The sequence below is a fragment of the Carya illinoinensis genome, chromosome 11 (genome assembly GCF_018687715.1).
Source record: "Carya illinoinensis cultivar Pawnee chromosome 11, C.illinoinensisPawnee_v1, whole genome shotgun sequence".
In the NCBI taxonomy this organism is placed as follows: domain Eukaryota; kingdom Viridiplantae; phylum Streptophyta; class Magnoliopsida; order Fagales; family Juglandaceae; genus Carya; species Carya illinoinensis.
In genome coordinates, this window is record NC_056762.1 from 19,071,851 (window position 1) to 19,092,833 (window position 20,983).

At 52.8% G+C, this 20,983-nt stretch overlaps 69 non-coding genes across 69 annotated transcripts; all 69 read left to right on the forward strand.

Annotated features, from left to right (window-relative positions):
• The first annotated feature begins 35 nt into the window (after positions 1–35).
• On the forward strand, positions 36–154 carry LOC122288281. The gene has a single exon (XR_006235550.1). It is a non-coding gene; the product is annotated as a 5S ribosomal RNA (ribosomal RNA).
• Positions 155–331: 177 nt separating this feature from the next.
• LOC122285137 lies at positions 332–450 on the forward strand. The gene has a single exon (XR_006232472.1). It is a non-coding gene; the product is annotated as a 5S ribosomal RNA (ribosomal RNA).
• A 189-nt stretch (positions 451–639) lies between these two features.
• LOC122285140 lies at positions 640–758 on the forward strand. Its single transcript, XR_006232474.1, has one exon. It is a non-coding gene; the product is annotated as a 5S ribosomal RNA (ribosomal RNA).
• A 189-nt stretch (positions 759–947) lies between these two features.
• LOC122285141 lies at positions 948–1,066 on the forward strand. Its single transcript, XR_006232475.1, has one exon. It is a non-coding gene; the product is annotated as a 5S ribosomal RNA (ribosomal RNA).
• Positions 1,067–1,255: 189 nt separating this feature from the next.
• On the forward strand, positions 1,256–1,374 carry LOC122288748. Its single transcript, XR_006236000.1, has one exon. It is a non-coding gene; the product is annotated as a 5S ribosomal RNA (ribosomal RNA).
• A 177-nt stretch (positions 1,375–1,551) lies between these two features.
• On the forward strand, positions 1,552–1,670 carry LOC122288000. The gene has a single exon (XR_006235278.1). It is a non-coding gene; the product is annotated as a 5S ribosomal RNA (ribosomal RNA).
• Positions 1,671–1,859: 189 nt separating this feature from the next.
• Positions 1,860–1,978, forward strand: LOC122287790. The gene has a single exon (XR_006235076.1). It is a non-coding gene; the product is annotated as a 5S ribosomal RNA (ribosomal RNA).
• Positions 1,979–2,167: 189 nt separating this feature from the next.
• Positions 2,168–2,286, forward strand: LOC122285142. The gene has a single exon (XR_006232476.1). It is a non-coding gene; the product is annotated as a 5S ribosomal RNA (ribosomal RNA).
• Positions 2,287–2,475: 189 nt separating this feature from the next.
• LOC122285143 lies at positions 2,476–2,594 on the forward strand. The gene has a single exon (XR_006232477.1). It is a non-coding gene; the product is annotated as a 5S ribosomal RNA (ribosomal RNA).
• A 178-nt stretch (positions 2,595–2,772) lies between these two features.
• LOC122285144 lies at positions 2,773–2,891 on the forward strand. Its single transcript, XR_006232478.1, has one exon. It is a non-coding gene; the product is annotated as a 5S ribosomal RNA (ribosomal RNA).
• Positions 2,892–3,080: 189 nt separating this feature from the next.
• On the forward strand, positions 3,081–3,199 carry LOC122285145. The gene has a single exon (XR_006232479.1). It is a non-coding gene; the product is annotated as a 5S ribosomal RNA (ribosomal RNA).
• Positions 3,200–3,388: 189 nt separating this feature from the next.
• On the forward strand, positions 3,389–3,507 carry LOC122285146. The gene has a single exon (XR_006232480.1). It is a non-coding gene; the product is annotated as a 5S ribosomal RNA (ribosomal RNA).
• Positions 3,508–3,696: 189 nt separating this feature from the next.
• LOC122288205 lies at positions 3,697–3,815 on the forward strand. Its single transcript, XR_006235476.1, has one exon. It is a non-coding gene; the product is annotated as a 5S ribosomal RNA (ribosomal RNA).
• Positions 3,816–4,004: 189 nt separating this feature from the next.
• Positions 4,005–4,123, forward strand: LOC122285147. The gene has a single exon (XR_006232481.1). It is a non-coding gene; the product is annotated as a 5S ribosomal RNA (ribosomal RNA).
• Positions 4,124–4,312: 189 nt separating this feature from the next.
• On the forward strand, positions 4,313–4,431 carry LOC122285148. The gene has a single exon (XR_006232482.1). It is a non-coding gene; the product is annotated as a 5S ribosomal RNA (ribosomal RNA).
• A 178-nt stretch (positions 4,432–4,609) lies between these two features.
• On the forward strand, positions 4,610–4,728 carry LOC122285149. Its single transcript, XR_006232483.1, has one exon. It is a non-coding gene; the product is annotated as a 5S ribosomal RNA (ribosomal RNA).
• A 189-nt stretch (positions 4,729–4,917) lies between these two features.
• LOC122285151 lies at positions 4,918–5,036 on the forward strand. Its single transcript, XR_006232485.1, has one exon. It is a non-coding gene; the product is annotated as a 5S ribosomal RNA (ribosomal RNA).
• A 189-nt stretch (positions 5,037–5,225) lies between these two features.
• LOC122285152 lies at positions 5,226–5,344 on the forward strand. The gene has a single exon (XR_006232486.1). It is a non-coding gene; the product is annotated as a 5S ribosomal RNA (ribosomal RNA).
• Positions 5,345–5,533: 189 nt separating this feature from the next.
• LOC122288206 lies at positions 5,534–5,652 on the forward strand. Its single transcript, XR_006235477.1, has one exon. It is a non-coding gene; the product is annotated as a 5S ribosomal RNA (ribosomal RNA).
• Positions 5,653–5,841: 189 nt separating this feature from the next.
• Positions 5,842–5,960, forward strand: LOC122285153. The gene has a single exon (XR_006232487.1). It is a non-coding gene; the product is annotated as a 5S ribosomal RNA (ribosomal RNA).
• Positions 5,961–6,149: 189 nt separating this feature from the next.
• Positions 6,150–6,268, forward strand: LOC122285154. The gene has a single exon (XR_006232488.1). It is a non-coding gene; the product is annotated as a 5S ribosomal RNA (ribosomal RNA).
• Positions 6,269–6,446: 178 nt separating this feature from the next.
• On the forward strand, positions 6,447–6,565 carry LOC122285155. The gene has a single exon (XR_006232489.1). It is a non-coding gene; the product is annotated as a 5S ribosomal RNA (ribosomal RNA).
• Positions 6,566–6,754: 189 nt separating this feature from the next.
• Positions 6,755–6,873, forward strand: LOC122285156. Its single transcript, XR_006232490.1, has one exon. It is a non-coding gene; the product is annotated as a 5S ribosomal RNA (ribosomal RNA).
• Positions 6,874–7,062: 189 nt separating this feature from the next.
• On the forward strand, positions 7,063–7,181 carry LOC122285157. The gene has a single exon (XR_006232491.1). It is a non-coding gene; the product is annotated as a 5S ribosomal RNA (ribosomal RNA).
• Positions 7,182–7,370: 189 nt separating this feature from the next.
• Positions 7,371–7,489, forward strand: LOC122288208. Its single transcript, XR_006235479.1, has one exon. It is a non-coding gene; the product is annotated as a 5S ribosomal RNA (ribosomal RNA).
• Positions 7,490–7,678: 189 nt separating this feature from the next.
• LOC122285158 lies at positions 7,679–7,797 on the forward strand. The gene has a single exon (XR_006232492.1). It is a non-coding gene; the product is annotated as a 5S ribosomal RNA (ribosomal RNA).
• Positions 7,798–7,986: 189 nt separating this feature from the next.
• Positions 7,987–8,105, forward strand: LOC122285159. The gene has a single exon (XR_006232493.1). It is a non-coding gene; the product is annotated as a 5S ribosomal RNA (ribosomal RNA).
• A 178-nt stretch (positions 8,106–8,283) lies between these two features.
• Positions 8,284–8,402, forward strand: LOC122285160. The gene has a single exon (XR_006232494.1). It is a non-coding gene; the product is annotated as a 5S ribosomal RNA (ribosomal RNA).
• Positions 8,403–8,591: 189 nt separating this feature from the next.
• LOC122285162 lies at positions 8,592–8,710 on the forward strand. Its single transcript, XR_006232496.1, has one exon. It is a non-coding gene; the product is annotated as a 5S ribosomal RNA (ribosomal RNA).
• Positions 8,711–8,899: 189 nt separating this feature from the next.
• LOC122285163 lies at positions 8,900–9,018 on the forward strand. The gene has a single exon (XR_006232497.1). It is a non-coding gene; the product is annotated as a 5S ribosomal RNA (ribosomal RNA).
• Positions 9,019–9,207: 189 nt separating this feature from the next.
• LOC122285165 lies at positions 9,208–9,326 on the forward strand. Its single transcript, XR_006232498.1, has one exon. It is a non-coding gene; the product is annotated as a 5S ribosomal RNA (ribosomal RNA).
• Positions 9,327–9,515: 189 nt separating this feature from the next.
• LOC122287363 lies at positions 9,516–9,634 on the forward strand. Its single transcript, XR_006234659.1, has one exon. It is a non-coding gene; the product is annotated as a 5S ribosomal RNA (ribosomal RNA).
• A 189-nt stretch (positions 9,635–9,823) lies between these two features.
• LOC122285166 lies at positions 9,824–9,942 on the forward strand. The gene has a single exon (XR_006232499.1). It is a non-coding gene; the product is annotated as a 5S ribosomal RNA (ribosomal RNA).
• Positions 9,943–10,120: 178 nt separating this feature from the next.
• On the forward strand, positions 10,121–10,239 carry LOC122288224. The gene has a single exon (XR_006235494.1). It is a non-coding gene; the product is annotated as a 5S ribosomal RNA (ribosomal RNA).
• Positions 10,240–10,428: 189 nt separating this feature from the next.
• Positions 10,429–10,547, forward strand: LOC122285167. The gene has a single exon (XR_006232500.1). It is a non-coding gene; the product is annotated as a 5S ribosomal RNA (ribosomal RNA).
• Positions 10,548–10,736: 189 nt separating this feature from the next.
• LOC122288079 lies at positions 10,737–10,855 on the forward strand. The gene has a single exon (XR_006235355.1). It is a non-coding gene; the product is annotated as a 5S ribosomal RNA (ribosomal RNA).
• A 189-nt stretch (positions 10,856–11,044) lies between these two features.
• On the forward strand, positions 11,045–11,163 carry LOC122285168. The gene has a single exon (XR_006232501.1). It is a non-coding gene; the product is annotated as a 5S ribosomal RNA (ribosomal RNA).
• A 189-nt stretch (positions 11,164–11,352) lies between these two features.
• On the forward strand, positions 11,353–11,471 carry LOC122285169. Its single transcript, XR_006232503.1, has one exon. It is a non-coding gene; the product is annotated as a 5S ribosomal RNA (ribosomal RNA).
• A 189-nt stretch (positions 11,472–11,660) lies between these two features.
• LOC122285170 lies at positions 11,661–11,779 on the forward strand. Its single transcript, XR_006232504.1, has one exon. It is a non-coding gene; the product is annotated as a 5S ribosomal RNA (ribosomal RNA).
• A 189-nt stretch (positions 11,780–11,968) lies between these two features.
• Positions 11,969–12,087, forward strand: LOC122285171. Its single transcript, XR_006232505.1, has one exon. It is a non-coding gene; the product is annotated as a 5S ribosomal RNA (ribosomal RNA).
• Positions 12,088–12,276: 189 nt separating this feature from the next.
• On the forward strand, positions 12,277–12,395 carry LOC122285172. The gene has a single exon (XR_006232506.1). It is a non-coding gene; the product is annotated as a 5S ribosomal RNA (ribosomal RNA).
• Positions 12,396–12,573: 178 nt separating this feature from the next.
• On the forward strand, positions 12,574–12,692 carry LOC122285174. Its single transcript, XR_006232509.1, has one exon. It is a non-coding gene; the product is annotated as a 5S ribosomal RNA (ribosomal RNA).
• Positions 12,693–12,881: 189 nt separating this feature from the next.
• Positions 12,882–13,000, forward strand: LOC122285175. The gene has a single exon (XR_006232510.1). It is a non-coding gene; the product is annotated as a 5S ribosomal RNA (ribosomal RNA).
• A 189-nt stretch (positions 13,001–13,189) lies between these two features.
• Positions 13,190–13,308, forward strand: LOC122285176. Its single transcript, XR_006232511.1, has one exon. It is a non-coding gene; the product is annotated as a 5S ribosomal RNA (ribosomal RNA).
• Positions 13,309–13,497: 189 nt separating this feature from the next.
• LOC122287462 lies at positions 13,498–13,616 on the forward strand. Its single transcript, XR_006234755.1, has one exon. It is a non-coding gene; the product is annotated as a 5S ribosomal RNA (ribosomal RNA).
• A 178-nt stretch (positions 13,617–13,794) lies between these two features.
• On the forward strand, positions 13,795–13,913 carry LOC122285177. The gene has a single exon (XR_006232512.1). It is a non-coding gene; the product is annotated as a 5S ribosomal RNA (ribosomal RNA).
• Positions 13,914–14,102: 189 nt separating this feature from the next.
• LOC122288561 lies at positions 14,103–14,221 on the forward strand. Its single transcript, XR_006235818.1, has one exon. It is a non-coding gene; the product is annotated as a 5S ribosomal RNA (ribosomal RNA).
• A 189-nt stretch (positions 14,222–14,410) lies between these two features.
• On the forward strand, positions 14,411–14,529 carry LOC122285178. The gene has a single exon (XR_006232513.1). It is a non-coding gene; the product is annotated as a 5S ribosomal RNA (ribosomal RNA).
• Positions 14,530–14,718: 189 nt separating this feature from the next.
• On the forward strand, positions 14,719–14,837 carry LOC122285179. Its single transcript, XR_006232515.1, has one exon. It is a non-coding gene; the product is annotated as a 5S ribosomal RNA (ribosomal RNA).
• Positions 14,838–15,015: 178 nt separating this feature from the next.
• LOC122285180 lies at positions 15,016–15,134 on the forward strand. Its single transcript, XR_006232516.1, has one exon. It is a non-coding gene; the product is annotated as a 5S ribosomal RNA (ribosomal RNA).
• A 189-nt stretch (positions 15,135–15,323) lies between these two features.
• On the forward strand, positions 15,324–15,442 carry LOC122288562. Its single transcript, XR_006235819.1, has one exon. It is a non-coding gene; the product is annotated as a 5S ribosomal RNA (ribosomal RNA).
• Positions 15,443–15,631: 189 nt separating this feature from the next.
• LOC122285181 lies at positions 15,632–15,750 on the forward strand. The gene has a single exon (XR_006232517.1). It is a non-coding gene; the product is annotated as a 5S ribosomal RNA (ribosomal RNA).
• A 178-nt stretch (positions 15,751–15,928) lies between these two features.
• LOC122285182 lies at positions 15,929–16,047 on the forward strand. The gene has a single exon (XR_006232518.1). It is a non-coding gene; the product is annotated as a 5S ribosomal RNA (ribosomal RNA).
• A 189-nt stretch (positions 16,048–16,236) lies between these two features.
• Positions 16,237–16,355, forward strand: LOC122285183. Its single transcript, XR_006232519.1, has one exon. It is a non-coding gene; the product is annotated as a 5S ribosomal RNA (ribosomal RNA).
• Positions 16,356–16,544: 189 nt separating this feature from the next.
• LOC122285185 lies at positions 16,545–16,663 on the forward strand. The gene has a single exon (XR_006232522.1). It is a non-coding gene; the product is annotated as a 5S ribosomal RNA (ribosomal RNA).
• Positions 16,664–16,852: 189 nt separating this feature from the next.
• On the forward strand, positions 16,853–16,971 carry LOC122287463. The gene has a single exon (XR_006234756.1). It is a non-coding gene; the product is annotated as a 5S ribosomal RNA (ribosomal RNA).
• Positions 16,972–17,149: 178 nt separating this feature from the next.
• LOC122285186 lies at positions 17,150–17,268 on the forward strand. The gene has a single exon (XR_006232523.1). It is a non-coding gene; the product is annotated as a 5S ribosomal RNA (ribosomal RNA).
• Positions 17,269–17,457: 189 nt separating this feature from the next.
• On the forward strand, positions 17,458–17,576 carry LOC122288563. Its single transcript, XR_006235820.1, has one exon. It is a non-coding gene; the product is annotated as a 5S ribosomal RNA (ribosomal RNA).
• Positions 17,577–17,765: 189 nt separating this feature from the next.
• On the forward strand, positions 17,766–17,884 carry LOC122285187. Its single transcript, XR_006232524.1, has one exon. It is a non-coding gene; the product is annotated as a 5S ribosomal RNA (ribosomal RNA).
• Positions 17,885–18,073: 189 nt separating this feature from the next.
• LOC122285188 lies at positions 18,074–18,192 on the forward strand. Its single transcript, XR_006232525.1, has one exon. It is a non-coding gene; the product is annotated as a 5S ribosomal RNA (ribosomal RNA).
• Positions 18,193–18,370: 178 nt separating this feature from the next.
• LOC122285189 lies at positions 18,371–18,489 on the forward strand. Its single transcript, XR_006232527.1, has one exon. It is a non-coding gene; the product is annotated as a 5S ribosomal RNA (ribosomal RNA).
• A 189-nt stretch (positions 18,490–18,678) lies between these two features.
• On the forward strand, positions 18,679–18,797 carry LOC122288564. The gene has a single exon (XR_006235821.1). It is a non-coding gene; the product is annotated as a 5S ribosomal RNA (ribosomal RNA).
• Positions 18,798–18,986: 189 nt separating this feature from the next.
• On the forward strand, positions 18,987–19,105 carry LOC122285190. The gene has a single exon (XR_006232528.1). It is a non-coding gene; the product is annotated as a 5S ribosomal RNA (ribosomal RNA).
• Positions 19,106–19,294: 189 nt separating this feature from the next.
• On the forward strand, positions 19,295–19,413 carry LOC122283177. Its single transcript, XR_006230656.1, has one exon. It is a non-coding gene; the product is annotated as a 5S ribosomal RNA (ribosomal RNA).
• A 189-nt stretch (positions 19,414–19,602) lies between these two features.
• LOC122285191 lies at positions 19,603–19,721 on the forward strand. Its single transcript, XR_006232529.1, has one exon. It is a non-coding gene; the product is annotated as a 5S ribosomal RNA (ribosomal RNA).
• Positions 19,722–19,899: 178 nt separating this feature from the next.
• LOC122288566 lies at positions 19,900–20,018 on the forward strand. Its single transcript, XR_006235823.1, has one exon. It is a non-coding gene; the product is annotated as a 5S ribosomal RNA (ribosomal RNA).
• A 189-nt stretch (positions 20,019–20,207) lies between these two features.
• LOC122285192 lies at positions 20,208–20,326 on the forward strand. Its single transcript, XR_006232530.1, has one exon. It is a non-coding gene; the product is annotated as a 5S ribosomal RNA (ribosomal RNA).
• Positions 20,327–20,515: 189 nt separating this feature from the next.
• LOC122285193 lies at positions 20,516–20,634 on the forward strand. The gene has a single exon (XR_006232531.1). It is a non-coding gene; the product is annotated as a 5S ribosomal RNA (ribosomal RNA).
• A 178-nt stretch (positions 20,635–20,812) lies between these two features.
• Positions 20,813–20,931, forward strand: LOC122285194. Its single transcript, XR_006232533.1, has one exon. It is a non-coding gene; the product is annotated as a 5S ribosomal RNA (ribosomal RNA).
• The last annotated feature ends 52 nt before the right edge of the window (positions 20,932–20,983 follow it).

Genomic DNA, 20,983 nt, shown 5'->3' on the forward strand with positions numbered 1-20,983 from the left:
ATAGGATTATATTAGTTTTTCGCTGGTAGCATGATGGGTGCGATCCTACCAGCACTAATGCACCGGATCTCATCAGAACTCCGCAGTTAAGCGTGCTTGGGCGAGAGTAGTACTAGGATGGGTGACCTCCTGGGAAGTCCTCGTGTTGCACCCCCCTTTTTATTTTTACCGCATCTCCGGTCGGATGGACCGGAACGACAACCGGGCAATGGATTCTTAGGAAAATCGCACCGACCCCATCGCTATCAATCAGATCGCCAGTTGGCATGGGATAGGCAGGGTGCGGCTAGGTCGTAATAGGATTATATTAGTTTTTCGCTGGTAGCATGATGGGTGCGATCATACCAGCACTAATGCACCGGATCCCATCAGAACTCCGCAGTTAAGCGTGCTTGGGCGAGAGTAGTACTAGGATGGGTGACCTCCTGGGAAGTCCTCGTGTTGCACCCCCCCTTTTAATTTTTACCGCATCTCTGGTCGGATGGACCGGAACGAGAACCAGGGAATGGATTTTTAGGAAAATCGCACCGACCCCATCGCGTAGCAATGGGTATCGGTCAGATCGCCGGTTGGCATGAGATAGGCAGGGTGCGGCTAGGTCGTAATAGGATTATATTAGTTTTTCGCTGGTAGCATGATGGGTGCGATCATACCAGCACTAATGCACCGGATCCCATCAGAACTCCGCAGTTAAGCGTGCTTGGGCGAGAGTAGTACTAGGATGGGTGACCTCCTGGGAAGTCCTCGTGTTGCACCCCCCCTTTTTATTTTTACCGCATCTCCGGTCGGATGGACCGGAACGACAACCGGGCAATGGATTCTTAGGAAAATCGCACCGACCCCATCGCGTAGCAATGGGTATCGATCAGATCGCCGGTTGGCATGGGATAGGCAGGGTGCGGCTAGGTCGTAATAGGATTATATTAGTTTTTCGCTGGTAGCATGATGGGTGCGATCATACCAGCACTAATGCACCGGATCCCATCAGAACTCCGCAGTTAAGCGTGCTTGGGCGAGAGTAGTACTAGGATGGGTGACCTCCTGGGAAGTCCTCGTGTTGCACCCCTCCTTTTTATTTTTACCGCATCTCCGGTCGGATGGACCGGAACGACAACCGGGCAATGGATTCTTAGGAAAATCGCACCGACCCCATCGCGTAGCAATGGGTATCGATCAGATCGCCGGTTGGCATGGGATAGGCATGGTGCGGCTAGGTCGTAATAGGATTATATTAGTTTTTCGCTGGTAGCATGATGGGTGCGATCCTACCAGCACTAATGCACCGGATCCCATCAGAACTCCGCAGTTAAGCGTGCTTGGGCGAGAGTAGTACGAGGATGGGTGACCTCCTGGGAAGTCCTCGTGTTGCACCCCCCTTTTTATTTTTACCGCATCTCCGGTCGGATGGACCGGAACGACAACCGGGCAATGGATTCTTAGGAAAATCGCACCGACCCCATCGCTATCAATCAGATCGCCAGTTGGCATGGGATAGGCAGGGTGCGGCTAGGTCGTAATAGGATTATATTAGTTTTTCGCTGGTAGCATGATGGGTGCGATCATACCAGCACTAATGCACCGGATCCCATCAGAACTCCGCAGTTAAGCGCGCTTGGGCGAGAGTAGTACTAGGATGGGTGACCTCCTGGGAAGTCCTCGTGTTGCACCCCCCCTTTTAATTTTTACCGCATCTCTGGTCGGATGGACCGGAACGAGAACCAGGGAATGGATTTTTAGGAAAATCGCACCGACCCCATCGCGTAGCAATGGGTATCGGTCAGATCGCCGGTTGGCATGAGATAGGCAGGGTGCGGCTAGGTCGTAATAGGATTATATTAGTTTTTCGCTGGTAGCATGATGGGTGCTATCATACCAGCACTAATGCACCGGATCCCATCAGAACTCCGCAGTTAAGCGTGCTTGGGCGAGAGTAGTACTAGGATGGGTGACCTCCTGGGAAGTCCTCGTGTTGCACCCCCCCTTTTTATTTTTACCGCATCTCCGGTCGGATGGACCGGAACGACAACCGGGCAATGGATTTTTAGGAAAATCGCACCGACCCCATCGCGTAGCGATGGGTATCGATCAGATCGCCGGTTGGCATGAGATAGGCAGGGTGCGGCTAGGTCGTAATAGGATTATATTAGTTTTTCGCTGGTAGCATGATGGGTGCGATCATACCAGCACTAATGCACCGGATCCCATCAGAACTCCGCAGTTAAGCGTGCTTGGGCGAGAGTAGTACTAGGATGGGTGACCTCCTGGGAAGTCCTCGTGTTGCACCCCCCTTTTTTATTTTTACCGCATCTCCGGTCGGATGGACCGGAACGACAACCGGGCAATGGATTCTTAGGAAAATCGCACCGACCCCATCGCGTAGCAATGGGTATCGATCAGATCGCCGGTTGGCATGGGATAGGCATGGTGCGGCTAGGTCGTAATAGGATTATATTAGTTTTTCGCTGGTAGCATGATGGGTGCGATCATACCAGCACTAATGCACCGGATCCCATCAGAACTCCGCAGTTAAGCGTGCTTGGGCGAGAGTAGTACTAGGATGGGTGACCTCCTGGGAAGTCCTCGTGTTGCACCCCCCCTTTTTATTTTTACCGCATCTCCGGTCGGATGGACCGGAACGACAACCGGGCAATGGATTCTTAGGAAAATCGCACCGACCCCATCGCTATCAATCAGATCGCCAGTTGGCATGGGATAGGCAGGGTGCGGCTAGGTCGTAATAGGATTATATTAGTTTTTCGCTGGTAGCATGATGGGTGCGATCATACCAGCACTAATGCACCGGATCCCATCAGAACTCCGCAGTTAAGCGTGCTTGGGCGAGAGTAGTACTAGGATGGGTGACCTCCTGGGAAGTCCTCGTGTTGCACCCCCCCTTTTAATTTTTACCGCATCTCTGGTCGGATGGACCGGAACGAGAACCAGGGAATGGATTTTTAGGAAAATCGCACCGACCCCATCGCGTAGCAATGGGTATCGGTCAGATCGCCGGTTGGCATGGGATAGGCAGGGTGCGGCTAGGTCGTAATAGGATTATATTAGTTTTTCCCTGGTAGCATGATGGGTGCGATCATACCAGCACTAATGCACCGGATCCCATCAGAACTCCGCAGTTAAGCGTGCTTGGGCGAGAGTAGTACTAGGATGGGTGACCTCCTGGGAAGTCCTCGTGTTGCACCCCCCCTTTTTATTTTTACCGCATCTCCGGTCGGATGGACCGGAACGACAACCGGGCAATGGATTCTTAGGAAAATCGCACCGACCCCATCGCGTAGCGATGGGTATCAATCAGATCGCCGGTTGGCATGGGATAGGCAGGGTGCGGCTAGGTCGTAATAGGATTATATTAGTTTTTCGCTGGTAGCATGATGGGTGCGATCATACCAGCACTAATGCACCGGATCCCATCAGAACTCCGCAGTTAAGCGTGCTTGGGCGAGAGTAGTACTAGGATGGGTGACCTCCTGGGAAGTCCTCGTGTTGCACCCCCCCTTTTTATTTTTACCGCATCTCCGGTCGGATGGACCGGAACGACAACCGGGCAATGGATTCTTAGGAAAATCGCACCGACCCCATCGCGTAGCAATGGGTATCGATCAGATCGCCGGTTGGCATGAGATAGGCAGGGTGCGGCTAGGTCGTAATAGGATTATATTAGTTTTTCGCTGGTAGCATGATGGGTGCGATCATACCAGCACTAATGCACCGGATCCAATCAGAACTCCGCAGTTAAGCGTGCTTGGGCGAGAGTAGTACTAGGATGGGTGACCTCCTGGGAAGTCCTCGTGTTGCACCCCCCCTTTTTATTTTTACCGCATCTCCGGTCGGATGGACCGGAACGACAACCGGGCAATGGATTTTTAGGAAAATCGCACCGACCCCATCGCGTAGCGATGGGTATCGATCAGATCGCCGGTTGGCATGAGATAGGCAGGGTGCGGCTAGGTCGTAATAGGATTATATTAGTTTTTCGCTGGTAGCATGATGGGTGCGATCATACCAGCACTAATGCACCGGATCCCATCAGAACTCCGCAGTTAAGCGTGCTTGGGCGAGAGTAGTACTAGGATGGGTGACCTCCTGGGAAGTCCTCGTGTTGCACCCCCCTTTTTTATTTTTACCGCATCTCCGGTCGGATGGACCGGAACGACAACCGGGCAATGGATTCTTAGGAAAATCGCACCGACCCCATCGCGTAGCAATGGGTATCGATCAGATCGCCGGTTGGCATGGGATAGGCATGGTGCGGCTAGGTCGTAATAGGATTATATTAGTTTTTCGCTGGTAGCATGATGGGTGCGATCATACCAGCACTAATGCACCGGATCCCATCAGAACTCCGCAGTTAAGCGTGCTTGGGCGAGAGTAGTACTAGGATGGGTGACCTCCTGGGAAGTCCTCGTGTTGCACCCCCCCTTTTTATTTTTACCGCATCTCCGGTCGGATGGACCGGAACGACAACCGGGCAATGGATTCTTAGGAAAATCGCACCGACCCCATCGCTATCAATCAGATCGCCAGTTGGCATGGGATAGGCAGGGTGCGGCTAGGTCGTAATAGGATTATATTAGTTTTTCGCTGGTAGCATGATGGGTGCGATCATACCAGCACTAATGCACCGGATCCCATCAGAACTCCGCAGTTAAGCGTGCTTGGGCGAGAGTAGTACTAGGATGGGTGACCTCCTGGGAAGTCCTCGTGTTGCACCCCCCCTTTTAATTTTTACCGCATCTCTGGTCGGATGGACCGGAACGAGAACCAGGGAATGGATTTTTAGGAAAATCGCACCGACCCCATCGCGTAGCGATGGGTATCGGTCAGATCGCCGGTTGGCATGGGATAGGCAGGGTGCGGCTAGGTCGTAATAGGATTATATTAGTTTTTCCCTGGTAGCATGATGGGTGCGATCATACCAGCACTAATGCACCGGATCCCATCAGAACTCCGCAGTTAAGCGTGCTTGGGCGAGAGTAGTACTAGGATGGGTGACCTCCTGGGAAGTCCTCGTGTTGCACCCCCCCTTTTTATTTTTACCGCATCTCCGGTCGGATGGACCGGAACGACAACCGGGCAATGGATTCTTAGGAAAATCGCACCGACCCCATCGCGTAGCGATGGGTATCGATCAGATCGCCGGTTGGCATGGGATAGGCAGGGTGCGGCTAGGTCGTAATAGGATTATATTAGTTTTTCGCTGGTAGCATGATGGGTGCGATCATACCAGCACTAATGCACCGGATCCCATCAGAACTCCGCAGTTAAGCGTGCTTGGGCGAGAGTAGTACTAGGATGGGTGACCTCCTGGGAAGTCCTCGTGTTGCACCCCCCCTTTTTATTTTTACCGCATCTCCGGTCGGATGGACCGGAACGACAACCGGGCAATGGATTCTTAGGAAAATCGCACCGACCCCATCGCGTAGCAATGGGTATCGATCAGATCGCCGGTTGGCATGAGATAGGCAGGGTGCGGCTAGGTCGTAATAGGATTATATTAGTTTTTCGCTGGTAGCATGATGGGTGCGATCATACCAGCACTAATGCACCGGATCCAATCAGAACTCCGCAGTTAAGCGTGCTTGGGCGAGAGTAGTACTAGGATGGGTGACCTCCTGGGAAGTCCTCGTGTTGCACCCCCCCTTTTTATTTTTACCGCATCTCCGGTCGGATGGACCGGAACGACAACCGGGCAATGGATTTTTAGGAAAATCGCACCGACCCCATCGCGTAGCGATGGGTATCGATCAGATCGCCGGTTGGCATGAGATAGGCAGGGTGCGGCTAGGTCGTAATAGGATTATATTAGTTTTTCGCTGGTAGCATGATGGGTGCGATCATACCAGCACTAATGCACCGGATCCCATCAGAACTCCGCAGTTAAGCGTGCTTGGGCGAGAGTAGTACTAGGATGGGTGACCTCCTGGGAAGTCCTCGTGTTGCACCCCCCTTTTTTATTTTTACCGCATCTCCGGTCGGATGGACCGGAACGACAACCGGGCAATGGATTCTTAGGAAAATCGCACCGACCCCATCGCGTAGCAATGGGTATCGATCAGATCGCCGGTTGGCATGGGATAGGCATGGTGCGGCTAGGTCGTAATAGGATTATATTAGTTTTTCGCTGGTAGCATGATGGGTGCGATCATACCAGCACTAATGCACCGGATCCCATCAGAACTCCGCAGTTAAGCGTGCTTGGGCGAGAGTAGTACTAGGATGGGTGACCTCCTGGGAAGTCCTCGTGTTGCACCCCCCCTTTTTATTTTTACCGCATCTCCGGTCGGATGGACCGGAAAGACAACCGGGCAATGGATTCTTAGGAAAATCGCCCCGACCCCATCGCTATCAATCAGATCGCCAGTTGGCATGGGATAGGCAGGGTGCGGCTAGGTCGTAATAGGATTATATTAGTTTTTCGCTGGTAGCATGATGGGTGCGATCATACCAGCACTAATGCACCGGATCCCATCAGAACTCCGCAGTTAAGCGTGCTTGGGCGAGAGTAGTACTAGGATGGGTGACCTCCTGGGAAGTCCTCGTGTTGCACCCCCCCTTTTAATTTTTACCGCATCTCTGGTCGGATGGACCGGAATGAGAACCAGGGAATGGATTTTTAGGAAAATCGCACCGACCCCATCGCGTAGCGATGGGTATCGGTCAGATCGCCGGTTGGCATGGGATAGGCAGGGTGCGGCTAGGTCGTAATAGGATTATATTAGTTTTTCCCTGGTAGCATGATGGGTGCGATCATACCAGCACTAATGCACCGGATCCCATCAGAACTCCGCAGTTAAGCGTGCTTGGGCGAGAGTAGTACTAGGATGGGTGACCTCCTGGGAAGTCCTCGTGTTGCACCCCCCCTTTTTATTTTTACCGCATCTCCGGTCGGATGGACCGGAACGACAACCGGGCAATGGATTCTTAGGAAAATCGCACCGACCCCATCGCGTAGCGATGGGTATCGATCAGATCGCCGGTTGGCATGGGATAGGCAGGGTGCGGCTAGGTCGTAATAGGATTATATTAGTTTTTCGCTGGTAGCATGATGGGTGCGATCATACCAGCACTAATGCACCGGATCCCATCAGAACTCCGCAGTTAAGCGTGCTTGGGCGAGAGTAGTACTAGGATGGGTGACCTCCTGGGAAGTCCTCGTGTTGCACCCCCCCTTTTTATTTTTACCGCATCTCCGGTCGGATGGACCGGAACGACAACCGGGCAATGGATTCTTAGGAAAATCGCACCGACCCCATCGCGTAGCAATGGGTATCGATCAGATCGCCGGTTGGCATGAGATAGGCAGGGTGCGGCTAGGTCGTAATAGGATTATATTAGTTTTTCGCTGGTAGCATGATGGGTGCGATCATACCAGCACTAATGCACCGGATCCAATCAGAACTCCGCAGTTAAGCGTGCTTGGGCGAGAGTAGTACTAGGATGGGTGACCTCCTGGGAAGTCCTCGTGTTGCACCCCCCCTTTTTATTTTTACCGCATCTCCGGTCGGATGGACCGGAACGACAACCGGGCAATGGATTTTTAGGAAAATCGCACCGACCCCATCGCGTAGCGATGGGTATCGATCAGATCGCCGGTTGGCATGAGATAGGCAGGGTGCGGCTAGGTCGTAATAGGATTATATTAGTTTTTCGCTGGTAGCATGATGGGTGCGATCATACCAGCACTAATGCACCGGATCCCATCAGAACTCCGCAGTTAAGCGTGCTTGGGCGAGAGTAGTACTAGGATGGGTGACCTCCTGGGAAGTCCTCGTGTTGCACCCCCCTTTTTTATTTTTACCGCATCTCCGGTCGGATGGACCGGAACGACAACCGGGCAATGGATTCTTAGGAAAATCGCACCGACCCCATCGCGTAGCAATGGGTATCGATCAGATCGCCGGTTGGCATGGGATAGGCATGGTGCGGCTAGGTCGTAATAGGATTATATTAGTTTTTCGCTGGTAGCATGATGGGTGCGATCATACCAGCACTAATGCACCGGATCCCATCAGAACTCCGCAGTTAAGCGTGCTTGGGCGAGAGTAGTACTAGGATGGGTGACCTCCTGGGAAGTCCTCGTGTTGCACCCCCCCTTTTTATTTTTACCGCATCTCCGGTCGGATGGACCGGAAAGACAACCGGGCAATGGATTCTTAGGAAAATCGCACCGACCCCATCGCTATCAATCAGATCGCCAGTTGGCATGGGATAGGCAGGGTGCGGCTAGGTCGTAATAGGATTATATTAGTTTTTCGCTGGTAGCATGATGGGTGCGATCATACCAGCACTAATGCACCGGATCCCATCAGAACTCCGCAGTTAAGCGTGCTTGGGCGAGAGTAGTACTAGGATGGGTGACCTCCTGGGAAGTCCTCGTGTTGCACCCCCCCTTTTAATTTTTACCGCATCTCTGGTCGGATGGACCGGAACGAGAACCAGGGAATGGATTTTTAGGAAAATCGCACCGACCCCATCGCGTAGCGATGGGTATCGGTCAGATCGCCGGTTGGCATGGGATAGGCAGGGTGCGGCTAGGTCGTAATAGGATTATATTAGTTTTTCCCTGGTAGCATGATGGGTGCGATCATACCAGCACTAATGCACCGGATCCCATCAGAACTCCGCAGTTAAGCGTGCTTGGGCGAGAGTAGTACTAGGATGGGTGACCTCCTGGGAAGTCCTCGTGTTGCACCCCCCCTTTTTATTTTTACCGCATCTCCGGTCGGATGGACCGGAACGACAACCGGGCAATGGATTCTTAGGAAAATCGCACCGACCCCATCGCGTAGCGATGGGTATCGATCAGATCGCCGGTTGGCATGGGATAGGCAGGGTGCGGCTAGGTCGTAATAGGATTATATTAGTTTTTCGCTGGTAGCATGATGGGTGCGATCATACCAGCACTAATGCACCGGATCCCATCAGAACTCCGCAGTTAAGCGTGCTTGGGCGAGAGTAGTACTAGGATGGGTGACCTCCTGGGAAGTCCTCGTGTTGCACCCCCCCTTTTTATTTTTACCGCATCTCCGGTCGGATGGACCGGAACGACAACCGGGCAATGGATTCTTAGGAAAATCGCACCGACCCCATCGCGTAGCAATGGGTATCGATCAGATCGCCGGTTGGCATGAGATAGGCAGGGTGCGGCTAGGTCGTAATAGGATTATATTAGTTTTTCGCTGGTAGCATGATGGGTGCGATCATACCAGCACTAATGCACCGGATCCCATCAGAACTCCGCAGTTAAGCGTGCTTGGGCGAGAGTAGTACTAGGATGGGTGACCTCCTGGGAAGTCCTCGTGTTGCACCCCCCCTTTTTATTTTTACCGCATCTCCGGTCGGATGGACCGGAACGACAACCGGGCAATGGATTTTTAGGAAAATCGCACCGACCCCATCGCGTAGCGATGGGTATCGATCAGATCGCCGGTTGGCATGAGATAGGCAGGGTGCGGCTAGGTCGTAATAGGATTATATTAGTTTTTCGCTGGTAGCATGATGGGTGCGATCATACCAGCACTAATCCACCGGATCCCATCAGAACTCCGCAGTTAAGCGTGCTTGGGCGAGAGTAGTACTAGGATGGGTGACCTCCTGGGAAGTCCTCGTGTTGCACCCCCCTTTTTTATTTTTACCGCATCTCCGGTCGGATGGACCGGAACGACAACCGGGCAATGGATTCTTAGGAAAATCGCACCGACCCCATCGCGTAGCAATGGGTATCGATCAGATCGCCGGTTGGCATGGGATAGGCATGGTGCGGCTAGGTCGTAATAGGATTATATTAGTTTTTCGCTGGTAGCATGATGGGTGCGATCATACCAGCACTAATGCACCGGATCCCATCAGAACTCCGCAGTTAAGCGTGCTTGGGCGAGAGTAGTACTAGGATGGGTGACCTCCTGGGAAGTCCTCGTGTTGCACCCCCCCTTTTTATTTTTACCGCATCTCCGGTCGGATGGACCGGAACGACAACCGGGCAATGGATTCTTAGGAAAATCGCACCGACCCCATCGCTATCAATCAGATCGCCAGTTGGCATGGGATAGGCAGGGTGCGGCTAGGTCGTAATAGGATTATATTAGTTTTTCGCTGGTAGCATGATGGGTGCGATCATACCAGCACTAATGCACCGGATCCCATCAGAACTCCGCAGTTAACTGTGCTTGGGCGAGAGTAGTACTAGGATGGGTGACCTCCTGGGAAGTCCTCGTGTTGCACCCCCCCTTTTTATTTTTACCGCATCTCCGGTCGGATGGACCGGAACGACAACCGGGCAATGGATTCTTAGGAAAATCGCACCGACCCCATCGCGTAGCAATGGGTATCGATCAGATCGCCGGTTGGCATGGGATAGGCAGGGTGCGGCTAGGTCGTAATAGGATTATATTAGTTTTTCGCTGGTAGCATGATGGGTGCGATCATACCAGCACTAATGCACCGGATCCCATCAGAACTCCGCAGTTAAGCGTGCTTGGGCGAGAGTAGTACTAGGATGGGTGACCTCCTGGGAAGTCCTCGTGTTGCACCCCCCCTTTTTATTTTTACCGCATCTCCGGTCGGATGGACCGGAACGAGAACCGGGCAATGGATTCTTAGGAAAATCGAACCGACCCCATCGCGTAGCAATGGGTATCGATCAGATCGCCGGTTGGCATGGGATAGGCAGGGTGCGGCTAGGTCGTAATAGGATTATATTAGTTTTTCGCTGGTAGCATGATGGGTGCGATCATACCAGCACTAATGCACCGGATCCCATCAGAACTCCGCAGTTAAGCCTGCTTGGGCGAGGGTAGTACTAGGATGGGTGACCTCCTGGGAAGTCCTCGTGTTGCACCCCCCCTTTTTATTTTTACCGCATCTCCGGTCGGATGGACCGGAACGAGAACCGGGCAGTGGATTCTTAGGAAAATCGGACCGACCCCATCGCGTAGCAATGGGTATCGATCAGATCGCCGGTTGGCATGGGATAGGCAGGGTGCGGCTAGGTCGTAATAGGATTATATTAGTTTTTCGCTGGTAGCATGATGGGTGCGATCATACCAGCACTAATGCACCGGATCCCATCAGAACTCCGCAGTTAAGCGTGCTTGGGCGAGAGTAGTACTAGGATGGGTGACCTCCTGGGAAGTCCTCGTGTTGCACCCCCCCTTTTTATTTTTACCGCATCTCCGGTCGGATGGACCGGAACGAGAACCGGGCAATGGATTCTTAGGAAAATCGCACCGACCCCATCGCGTAGCAATGGGTATTGATCAGATCGCCGGTTGGCATGGGATAGGCAGGGTGCGGCTAGGTCGTAATAGGATTATATTAGTTTTTCGCTGGTAGCATGATGGGTGCGATCATACCAGCACTAATGCACCGGATCCCATCAGAACTCCGCAGTTAAGCGTGCTTGGGCGAGAGTAGTACTAGGATGGGTGACCTCCTGGGAAGTCCTCGTGTTGCACCCCCCCTTTTTATTTTTACCGCATCTCCGGTCGGATGGACCGGAACGAGAACCGGGCAATGGATTCTTAGGAAAATCGAACCGACCCCATCGCGTAGCGATGGGTATCGATCAGATCGCCGGTTGGCATGGGATAGGCAGGGTGCGGCTAGGTCGTAATAGGATTATATTAGTTTTTCGCTGGTAGCTTGATGGGTGCGATCATACCAGCACTAATGCACCGGATCCCATCAGAACTCCGCAGTTAAGCGTGCTTGGGCGAGAGTAGTACTAGGATGGGTGACCTCCTGGGAAGTCCTCGTGTTGCACCCCCCCTTTTTATTTTTACCGTATCTCCGGTCGGATGAACCGGAACGAGAACCGGGCAATGGATTCTTAGGAAAATCGCACCGACCCCATCGCGTAGCAATGGGTATCGATCAGATCGCCGGTTGGCATGGGATAGGCAGGGTGCGGCTAGGTCGTAATAGGATTATATTAGTTTTTCGCTGGTAGCATGATGGGTGCGATCATACCAGCACTAATGCACCGGATCCCATCAGAACTCCGCAGTTAAGCGTGCTTGGGCGAGAGTAGTACTAGGATGGGTGACCTCCTGGGAAGTCCTCGTGTTGCACCCCCCCTTTTTATTTTTACCGCATCTCCGGTCGGATGGACCGGAACGAGAACCGGGCAATGGATTCTTAGGAAAATCGAACCGACCCCATCGCGTAGCAATGGGTATCGATCAGATCGCCGGTTGGCATGGGATAGGCAGGGTGCGGCTAGGTCGTAATAGGATTATATTAGTTTTTCGCTGGTAGCATGATGGGTGCGATCATACCAGCACTAATGCACCGGATCCCATCAGAACTCCGCAGTTAAGCGTGCTTGGGCGAGAGTAGTACTAGGATGGGTGACCTCCTGGGAAGTCCTCGTGTTGCACCCCCCCTTTTTATTTTTACCGCATCTCCGGTCGGATGGACCGGAACGACAACCGGGCAATGGATTCTTAGGAAAATCGCACCGACCCCATCGCTATCAATCAGATCGCCAGTTGGCATGGGATAGGCAGGGTGCGGCTAGGTCGTAATAGGATTATATTAGTTTTTCGCTGGTAGCATGATGGGTGCGATCATACCAGCACTAATGCACCGGATCCCATCAGAACTCCGCAGTTAAGCGTGCTTGGGCGAGAGTAGTACTAGGATGGGTGACCTCCTGGGAAGTCCTCGTGTTGCACCCCCCCTTTTTATTTTTACCGCATCTCCGGTCGGATGGACCGGAACGACAACCGGGCAATGGATTCTTAGGAAAATCGCACCGACCCCATCGCGTAGCGATGGGTATCGATCAGATCGCCGGTTGGCATGGGATAGGCAGGGTGCGGCTAGGTCGTAATAGGATTATATTAGTTTTTCGCTGGTAGCATGATGGGTGCGATCATACCAGCACTAATGCACCGGATCCCATCAGAACTCCGCAGTTAAGCGTGCTTGGGCGAGAGTAGTACTAGGATGGGTGACCTCCTGGGAAGTCCTCGTGTTGCACCCCCCCTTTTTATTTTTACCGCATCTCCGGTCGGATGGACCGGAACGAGAACCGGGCAATGGATTCTTAGGAAAATCGCACCGACCCCATCGCGTAGCAATGGGTATCGATCAGATCGCCGGTTGGCATGGGATAGGCAGGGTGCGGCTAGGTCGTAATAGGATTATATTAGTTTTTCGCTGGTAGCATGATGGGTGCGATCATACCAGCACTAATGCACCGGATCCCATCAGAACTCCGCAGTTAAGCGTGCTTGGGCGAGAGTAGTACTAGGATGGGTGACCTCCTGGGAAGTCCTCGTGTTGCACCCCCCCTTTTTATTTTTACCGCATCTCCGGTCGGATGGACCGGAACGAGAACCGGGCAATGGATTCTTAGGAAAATCGAACCGACCCCATCGCGTAGCAATGGGTATCGATCAGATCGCCGGTTGGCATGGGATAGGCAGGGTGCGGCTAGGTCGTAATAGGATTATATTAGTTTTTCGCTGGTAGCTTGATGGGTGCGATCATACCAGCACTAATGCACCGGATCCCATCAGAACTCCGCAGTTAAGCGTGCTTGGGCGAGAGTTGTACTAGGATGGGTGACCTCCTGGGAAGTCCTCGTGTTGCACCCCCCCTTTTTATTTTTACCGCATCTCCGGTCGGATGGACCGGAACGACAACCGGGCAATGGATTCTTAGGAAAATCGCACCGACCCCATCGCTATCAATCAGATCGCCAGTTGGCATGGGATAGGCAGGGTGCGGCTAGGTCGTAATAGGATTATATTAGTTTTTCGCTGGTAGCATGATGGGTGCGATCATACCAGCACTAATGCACCGGATCCCATCAGAACTCCGCAGTTAAGCGTGCTTGGGCGAGAGTAGTACTAGGATGGGTGACCTCCTGGGAAGTCCTCGTGTTGCACCCCCCCTTTTTATTTTTACCGCATCTCCGGTCGGATGGACCGGAACGACAACCGGGCAATGGATTCTTAGGAAAATCGCACCGACCCCATCGCGTAGCAATGGGTATCGATCAGATCGCCAGTTGGCATGGGATAGGCAGGGTGCGGCTAGGTCGTAATAGGATTATATTAGTTTTTCGCTGGTAGCATGATGGGTGCGATCATACCAACACTAATGCACCGGATCCCATTAGAACTCCGCAGTTAAGCGTGCTTGGGCGAGAGTAGTACTAGGATGGGTGACCTCCTGGGAAGTCCTCGTGTTGCACCCCCCCTTTTTATTTTTACCGTATCTCCGGTCGGATGGACCGGAACGAGAACCGGGCAATGGATTCTTAGGAAAATCGCACCGACCCCATCGCGTAGCAATGGGTATCGATCAGATCGCCGGTTGGCATGGGATAGGCAGGGTGCGGCTAGGTCGTAATAGGATTATATTAGTTTTTCGCTGGTAGCATGATGGGTGCGATCATACCAGCACTAATGCACCGGATCCCATCAGAACTCCGCAGTTAAGCGTGCTTGGGCGAGAGTAGTACTAGGATGGGTGACCTCCTGGGAAGTCCTCGTGTTGCACCCCCCCTTTTTATTTTTACCGCATCTCCGGTCGGATGGACCGGAACGAGAACCGGGCAATGGATTCTTAGGAAAATCGAACCGACCCCATCGCGTAGCAATGGGTATCGATCAGATCGCCGGTTGGCATGGGATAGGCAGGGTGCGGCTAGGTCGTAATAGGATTATATTAGTTTTTCGCTGGTAGCATGATGGGTGCGATCATACCAGCACTAATGCACCGGATCCCATCAGAACTCCGCAGTTAAGCGTGCTTGGGCGAGAGTAGTACTAGGATGGGTGACCTCCTGGGAAGTCCTCGTGTTGCACCCCCCCTTTTTATTTTTACCGCATCTCCGGTCGGATGGACCGGAACGACAACCGGGCAATGGATTCTTAGGAAAATCGCACCGACCCCATCGCTATCAATCAGATCGCCAGTTGGCATGGGATAGGCAGGGTGCGGCTAGGTCGTAATAGGATTATATTAGTTTTTCGCTGGTAGCATGATGGGTGCGATCATACCAGCACTAATGCACCGGATCCCATCAGAACTCCGCAGTTAAGCGTGCTTGGGCGAGAGTAGTACTAGGATGGGTGACCTCCTGGGAAGTCCTCGTGTTGCACCCCCCCTTTTTATTTTTACCGCATCTCCGGTCGGATGGACCGGAACGACAACCGGGCAATGGATTCTTAGGAAAATCGCACCGACCCCATCGCGTAGCAATGGGTATCGATCAGATCGCCGGTTGGCATGGGATAGGCAGGGTGCGGCTAGGTCGTAATAGGATTATATTAGTTTTTCGCTGGTAGCATGATGGGTGCGATCATACCAACACTAATGCACCGGATCCCATTAGAACTCCGCAGTTAAGCGTGCTTGGGCGAGAGTAGTACTAGGATGGGTGACCTCCTGGGAAGTCCTCGTGTTGCACCCCCCCTTTTTATTTTTACCGTATCTCCGGTCGGATGGACCGGAACGAGAACCGGGCAATGGATTCTTAGGAAAATCGCACCGACCCCATCGCGTAGCAATGGGTATCGATCAGATCGCCGGTTGGCATGGGATAGGCAGGGTGCGGCTAGGTCGTAATAGGATTATATTAGTTTTTCGTTGGTAGCATGATGGGTGCGATCATACCAGCACTAATGCACCGGATCCCATCAGAACTCCGCAGTTAAGCGTGCTTGGGCGAGAGTAGTACTAGGATGGGTGACCTCCTGGGAAGTCCTCGTGTTGCACCCCCCCTTTTTATTTTTACCGCATCTCCGGTCGGATGGACCGGAACGACAACCGGGCAATGGATTCTTAGGAAAATCGCACCGACCCCATCGCTATCAATCAGATCGCCAGTTGGCATGGGATAGGCAGGGTGCGGCTAGGTCGTAATAGGATTATATTAGTTTTTCGCTGGTAGCATGATGGGTGCGATCATACCAGCACTAATGCACCGGATCCCATCAGAACTCCGCAGTTAAGCGTGCTTGGGCGAGAGTAGTACTAGGATGGGTGACCTCCTGGGAAGTCCTCGTGTTGCACCCCCCCTTTTTATTTTTACCGCATCTCCGGTCGGATGGACCGGAACGACAACCGGGCAATGGATTCTTAGGAAAATCGCACCGACCCCATCGCGTAGCGATGGGTATCGATCAGATCGCCGGTTGGCATGGGATAGGCAGGGTGCGGCTAGGTCGTAATAGGATTATATTAGTTTTTCGCTGGTAGCATGATGGGTGCGATCATACCAGCACTAATGCACCGGATCCCATCAGAACTCCGCAGTTAAGCGTGCTTGGGCGAGAGTAGTACTAGGATGGGTGACCTCCTGGGAAGTCCTCGTGTTGCACCCCCCCTTTTTATTTTTACCGCATCTCCGGTCGGATGGACCGGAACGAGAACCGGGCAATGGATTCTTAGGAAAATCGCACCGACCCCATCGCGTAGCAATGGGTATCGATCAGATCGCCGGTTGGCATGGGATAGGCAGGGTGCGGCTAGGTCGTAATAGGATTATATTAGTTTTTCGCTGGTAGCATGATGGGTGCGATCATACCAGCACTAATGCACCGGATCCCATCAGAACTCCGCAGTTAAGCGTGCTTGGGCGAGAGTAGTACTAGGATGGGTGACCTCCTGGGAAGTCCTCGTGTTGCACCCCCCCTTTTTATTTTTACCGCATCTCCGGTCGGATGGACCGGAACGAGAACCGGGCAATGGATTCTTAGGAAAATCGAACCGACCCCATCGCGTAGCAATGGGTATCGATCAGATCGCCGGTTGGCATGGGATAGGCAGGGTGCGGCTAGGTCGTAATAGGATTATATTAGTTTTTCGCTGGTAGCTTGATGGGTGCGATCATACCAGCACTAATGCACCGGATCCCATCAGAACTCCGCAGTTAAGCGTGCTTGGGCGAGAGTTGTACTAGGATGGGTGACCTCCTGGGAAGTCCTCGTGTTGCACCCCCCCTTTTTATTTTTACCGCATCTCCGGTCGGATGGACCGGAACGACAACCGGGCAATGGATTCTTAGGAAAATCGCACCGACCCCATCGCTATCAATCAGATCGCCAGTTGGCATGGGATAGGCAGGGTGCGGCTAGGTCGTAATAGGATTATATTAGTTTTTCGCTGGTAGCATGATGGGTGCGATCATACCAGCACTAATGCACCGGATCCCATCAGAACTCCGCAGTTAAGCGTGCTTGGGCGAGAGTAGTACTAGGATGGGTGACCTCCTGGGAAGTCCTCGTGTTGCACCCCCCCTTTTTATTTTTACCGCATCTCCGGTCGGATGGACCGGAACGACAACCGGGCAATGGATTCTTAGGAAAATCGCACCGACCCCATCGCGTAGCAATGGGTATCGATCAGATCGCCAGTTGGCATGGGATAGGCAGGGTGCGGCTAGGTCGTAATAGGATTATATTAGTTTTTCGCTGGTAGCATGATGGGTGCGATCATACCAACACTAATGCACCGGATCCCATTAGAACTCCGCAGTTAAGCGTGCTTGGGCGAGAGTAGTACTAGGATGGGTGACCTCCTGGGAAGTCCTCGTGTTGCACCCCCCCTTTTTATTTTTACCGTATCTCCGGTCGGATGGACCGGAACGAGAACCGGGCAATGGATTCTTAGGAAAATCGCACCGACCCCATCGCGTAGCAATGGGTATCGATCAGATCGCCGGTTGGCATGGGATAGGCAGGGTGCGGCTAGGTCGTAATAGGATTATATTAGTTTTTCGCTGGTAGCATGATGGGTGCGATCATACCAGCACTAATGCACCGGATCCCATCAGAACTCCGCAGTTAAGCGTGCTTGGGCGAGAGTAGTACTAGGATGGGTGACCTCCTGGGAAGTCCTCGTGTTGCACCCCCCCTTTTTATTTTTACCGCATCTCCGGTCGGATGGACCGGAACGAGAACCGGGCAATGGATTCTTAGGAAAATCGAACCGACCCCATCGCGTAGCAATGGGTATCGATCAGATCGCCGGTTGGCATGGGATAGGCAGGGTGCGGCTAGGTCGTAATAGGATTATATTAGTTTTTCGCTGGTAGCATGATGGGTGCGATCATACCAGCACTAATGCACCGGATCCCATCAGAACTCCGCAGTTAAGCGTGCTTGGGCGAGAGTAGTACTAGGATGGGTGACCTCCTGGGAAGTCCTCGTGTTGCACCCCCCCTTTTTATTTTTACCGCATCTCCGGTCGGATGGACCGGAACGACAACCGGGCAATGGATTCTTAGGAAAATCGCACCGACCCCATCGCTATCAATCAGATCGCCAGTTGGCATGGGATAGGCAGGGTGCGGCTAGGTCGTAATAGGATTATATTAGTTTTTCGCTGGTAGCATGATGGGTGCGATCATACCAGCACTAATGCACCGGATCCCATCAGAACTCCGCAGTTAAGCGTGCTTGGGCGAGAGTAGTACTAGGATGGGTGACCTCCTGGGAAGTCCTCGTGTTGCACCCCCCCTTTTTATTTTTACCGCATCTCCGGTCGGATGGACCGGAACGACAACCGGGCAATGGATTCTTAGGAAAATCGCACCGACCCCATCGCGTAGCAATGGGTATCGATCAGATCGCCGGTTGGCATGGGATAGGCAGGGTGCGGCTAGGTCGTAATAGGATTATATTAGTTTTTCGCTGGTAGCATGATGGGTGCGATCATACCAACACTAATGCACCGGATCCCATTAGAACTCCGCAGTTAAGCGTGCTTGGGCGAGAGTAGTACTAGGATGGGTGACCTCCTGGGAAGTCCTCGTGTTGCACCCCCCCTTTTTATTTTTACCGTATCTCCGGTCGGATGGACCGGAACGAGAACCGGGCAATGGATTCTTAGGAAAATCGCACCGACCCCATCGCGTAGCAATGGGTATCGATCAGATCGCCGGTTGGCATGGGATAGGCAGGGTGCGGCTAGGTCGTAATAGGATTATATTAGTTTTTCGTTGGTAGCATGATGGGTGCGATCATACCAGCACTAATGCACCGGATCCCATCAGAACTCCGCAGTTAAGCGTGCTTGGGCGAGAGTAGTACTAGGATGGGTGACCTCCTGGGAAGTCCTCGTGTTGCACCCCCCTTTTTTATTTTTACCGCATCTCCGGCCGGATGGACCGGAACGAGAACCGGGCAACGGATTCTTAGGAAAATCGCACCGACCCCATCGCGTAGCGATGGGTATCGATCAGATCGCCGGTTGGCATGGGATAGGCAGGGTGCGGCTAGGTCGTAATAGGATTATATTAGTTTTTCGCAGATAGCATGATGGGTGCGATCATACCAGCACTAATGGATCGGATCCCATCAGAACTCCGCAGTTAAGCGTGCCTGGGCGAGAGTAGTACTAGGATGGGTGACCTCCTGGGAAGTCCTCGTGTTGCACCCCCCTTTTTTATTTTTACCGCATCTCCGGTCGGATGGACCGGAACGAGAACCGGGCAATGGATTCTTAGGAAAATCGCACCGACCCCATCGCGTAGCAATGGGTATCGATCAGATCGCCGGTTGGCATGGGATAGGCAGGGTGCGGCTAGGTCGTAATAGGATTATATTAGTTTTTCGCTGGTAGCATGATGGGTGCGATCATACCAGCACTAATGCACCGGATCCCATCAGAACTCCGCAGTTAAGCGTGCTTGGGCGAGAGTAGTACTAGGATGGGTGACCTCCTGGGAAGTCCTCGTGTTGCACCCCCCCATTTTATTTTTACCGCATCTCCGGCCGGATGGACCGGAACGACAACCGGGCAATGGATTCTTAGGAAAATCGCACCGACCCCCTCGCTATCAATCAGATCGCCAGTTGGCATGGGATAGGCAGGGTGCGGCTAGGTCGTAATAGGATTATATTAGTTTTTCGCTGGTAGCATGATGGGTGCGATCATACCAACACTAATGCACCGGATCCCATTAGAACTCCGCAGTTAAGCGTGCTTGGGCGAGAGTAGTACTAGGATGGGTGACCTCCTGGGAAGTCCTCGTGTTGCACCCCCCCTTTTTATTTTTACCGTATCTCCGGTCGGATGGACCGGAACGAGAACCGGGCAATGGATTCTTAGGAAAATCGCACCGACCCCATCGCGTAGCAATGGGTATCGATCAGATCGCCGGTTGGCATGGGATAGGCAGGGTGCGGCTAGGTCGTAATAGGATTATATTAGTTTTTCGCTGGTAGCATGATGGGTGCGATCATACCAGCACTAATGCACCGGATCCCATCAGAACTCCGCAGTTAAGCGTGCTTGGGCGAGAGTAGTACTAGGATGGGTGACCTCCTGGGAAGTCCTCGTGTTGCACCCCCCCTTTTTATTTTTACCGCATCTCCGGTCGGATGGACCGGAACGAGAACCGGGCAATGGATTCTTAGGAAAATCGAACCGACCCCATCGCGTAGCAATGGGTATCGATCAGATCGCCGGTTGGCATGGGATAGGCAGGGTGCGGCTAGGTCGTAATAGGATTATATTAGTTTTTCGCTGGTAGCATGATGGGTGCGATCATACCAGCACTAATGCACCGGATCCCATCAGAACTCCGCAGTTAAGCGTGCTTGGGCGAGAGTAGTACTAGGATGGGTGACCTCCTGGGAAGTCCTCGTGTTGCACCCCCCCTTTTTATTTTTACCGCATCTCCGGTCGGATGGACCGGAACGACAACCGGGCAATGGATTCTTAGGAAAATCGCACCGACCCCATCGCTATCAATCAGATCGCCAGTTGGCATGGGATAGGCAGGGTGCGGCTAGGTCGTAATAGGATTATATTAGTTTTTCGCTGGTAGCATGATGGGTGCGATCATACCAGCACTAATGCACCGGATCCCATCAGAACTCCGCAGTTAAGCGTGCTTGGGCGAGAGTAGTACTAGGATGGGTGACCTCCTGGGAAGTCCTCGTGTTGCACCCCCCCCTTTTTATTTTTACCGCATCTCCGGTCGGATGGACCGGAACGACAACCG